General features: G+C 46.4%; 1 protein-coding gene across 1 annotated transcript in view; it reads left to right on the forward strand.

Annotated features, from left to right (window-relative positions):
• The window catches only part of DDRGK1 (DDRGK domain containing 1), a gene marked incomplete at its 5' end in the record, with an annotated part of 26497 nt that overhangs the window by 5707 nt on the left and 17869 nt on the right, over positions 1–2921 (forward strand). The gene's annotated exons all lie outside the window — the stretch shown is intronic.

Below are 2921 nucleotides of genomic sequence, written 5' to 3' on the forward strand. Positions count from 1 at the left end.
TGCTGAGCAGCCTCTGTCCCTCTGGTGTAACTTTGCATCTTCCCATGCTCTGGTGTGCTGAAAGATCTGGAAATTTTATAACTGTAGGAACACCCGACGTGGTCCGGTGCTGTTTTGGTGAAACAGATGTGGTAGCTGAAATAATTTTAATGCTTAATCGGTAGGAAAACCTTTCTAGTACAGTTAAACTTTGACTACTAATACCCCAACGAGTGAATCAAAAGTTAATTTTGACTTGTTACAACTCATATAGAAAGTGACTTTAGTGTTACCAAAGTATCCACAGCGTGTGTCTGCCCTTGAGACATTTCAGGCACAGATGGTGTGTGGAAGGGGTGGGTGTGTGGTTTCTCGGTTATGCCATATGGCTTAACCGAGAAAAAACTTCAAGCCGTTTGACTTCTGCTCAAAAGGGCTTGTGTCTCTTGTTTGGCCTTTTTCTGTCCCAAGTGTAGGCTGGTTTTGTGGCTTCAGATTAATGAACCAATGTCTCTTTTGGATCCTAAACTGGATTTAAAATTAAAAAAATAAAATAAAACGATGAGGAGTGTACTGCAGCAGGGCTGAGTAACTGATGAATTCTCACACCTCTGCCTGTGGTGGCCCGACTCCTTTCCAGCAGCTGGTGTTGTACATCTGTGCAGCGTTAATCACGCGCGTGTGTCTTCTGCCTTCAGGACGACCTGTTTGTTTTGCCTGCCGTCCTCTCCCCCTTTCTCTTACACCTTTTGCTGGGTGCTGCAGAAATGGGAAGTAAAGCAGCTGCCTGTGCCCAGCAGACTCTTGGAGTAGCCACATGTGCAGCTCAGGTTGTTTTTCGTGTATGGGAACCCATTGACTTCACTTCCAAAACTCAGTAGAAGAAACCTAAAGGAAACCCTGAGGTTCCCTGAAGCAGCCTCTTGGCTGGTGGCTGAGCAAAACCCACATTTGTGTAAGGCAGAATATGGGAAGTGGTGTGAAAGCATCGCTGAAGTCAGGCTTTCTGCCTCTTAGAGCTGGAGGCTGCTGAGAAATGCTTGTGAAGCTCTGAAGTGTTGGTGTAGTGATGTTGGATGTGTAAAGATGGACCAGTGCTTGTTGGGAGAGTTGTGACTGTGGTTGAAAGCAGCCCCATCGTGTCACAGCCAAGCAATTCAGGTGAAGAGGGTCTCGTGTGCGTTGAGGTTCGGTGTTCTTTGAGCACCGTGTCCCAAACTGAACAGGACCTTCATGTCCTGTGGTGCTGTGAGCAGTAAGGGAAGGTCACTACTGAAAACCTGCCTGTGTCAGGTTTTCAGCACTAACCTTCCGTACATCCCAGCACTGCTGCATGTGAAGACAGCAGACAATAAAATAAAATCTCATGGCCTGTGTGCAGCATCCACTCTGCTTCTGGTGGAACCATTTGATAACCAATTCATTCAGCAAATCCTTCTACCCTGTGCTCACATCTTGTCAGTGTGTTCAAGTTCATTTAGCACATATTAATTGCACCCAGTGCAAATGTTTCATGCATTGTTGACCTTTAAAGCTCTGCTGAATCACAGGCTGCCTCTGCATCGCCATCTCTGTCTTCTGTCGGGTGTAACTCCCTGCCCTAGGAAAAGCTTGGAGGAAGCAGTACTCATTGGGATGCTTCAAAGGAGAGGAAAGCAAACGCTGCTGAACAACGGCATATTTGACCCAGGACTGGAAGAGGGCCTTAAAAGCCTTTCTAGAGCTATGCCTAAGCTGTGGCAAAGGTACTCTTAATATAGATGAAACCTGAGGAGCTCTCGGAGCCCTGGGTGAACAGTGTTGTAGACAGTGGTTTATACTTGTGGTGTTTTCCTGAAATAATTTTTTATAGAATCATACCAGTGTTGAACTGTTAAGTCTGCGGTAATAACCGCTCATGCTGGCTTGCTCACTCATGTTCGGAACTCCTCTTGGCCCCCTATTTAAGATATAAATCAAGTTATTTTAAGCCTCAGCAGAATTATAGAAGCAACTGTGTCAAGTCTGAGTGTCCCCTGTTGCGCTCGTTGTTTGCGGTGTAGGCAGGGGCAACCCTTTTGATCATCTCGCTGATCAGATACCAGTAACTCTGAAGCCCAGTTCAGCAAGGCTGCCTCACATGAAGTTCAGATCCTGAAAGCAGCAAAGTTGTTTGAAAACCTCCTACACACCTCACGATTACATTTGTTTCTGATGATGTGTCTCGGTGGCTTACCCAGAGTACCAGCCTGTGGCTTAAAATTAGGAAAACAAGGGTGTTTCAAACCAAGTTCTATGTATAAATGAAGGGTGAGTCTCGTTCATGCATATACTCCTTCAATAGCAGCCTTTTGGGTTCCCAAAAAAGGGGACCAGGAGCTCTGGAGAGATCTCCCTACCAAAAACATCTCCCAGACCTGTGGTGGTGGTTGCCACAGTACAGTCTGCTCCAGGCCCAGCTGCTGCAGGCTCTTGTGAAACTGGGTATCAGACATGATGGGCTTTTTCTTCTTGTTAGCCTGGTCTTAGAAACCAGAACAGCAGGAGCTGGTGGTGCTGTTCTTCAGGTTACCCAGCGGGCTTCAAGGGTGTGGATCTGAAGCCAGCATCCAGCTTCACAGCACTGTGGGATGCTCCAAGTACAAATTCCCTCACCCAAAAAGGTCTCCATGGGATAAAGATTCTCCATTTTGATTCTGCCACCTGATAAAGATGCATGAATATCAACATATCGTGAACATTCCTTGAAGTGAGCTCATGAGTCCTCGGCATGTTGAGGTCGACCCACAGTGCTGCTCTTGTAGGAGCAAGGACTAATTTAGAGTAGCAAATAAAGCTAAAATAAAGTAGCAAATAAAGCCAAATGTTCCTGGGCCATTGGGCAGGCAGGAAATGTCACTCTTCAATGTCTTCCTTCACCCCTGAACAGACATACGATGCGTTTGCACATCAGTTGACACGAC

Source organism: Buceros rhinoceros, unplaced genomic scaffold, assembly GCF_000710305.1.
Source record: "Buceros rhinoceros silvestris isolate BGI_N320 unplaced genomic scaffold, ASM71030v1 scaffold14302, whole genome shotgun sequence".
Taxonomy (NCBI): Eukaryota; Metazoa; Chordata; class Aves; order Bucerotiformes; family Bucerotidae; genus Buceros; species Buceros rhinoceros.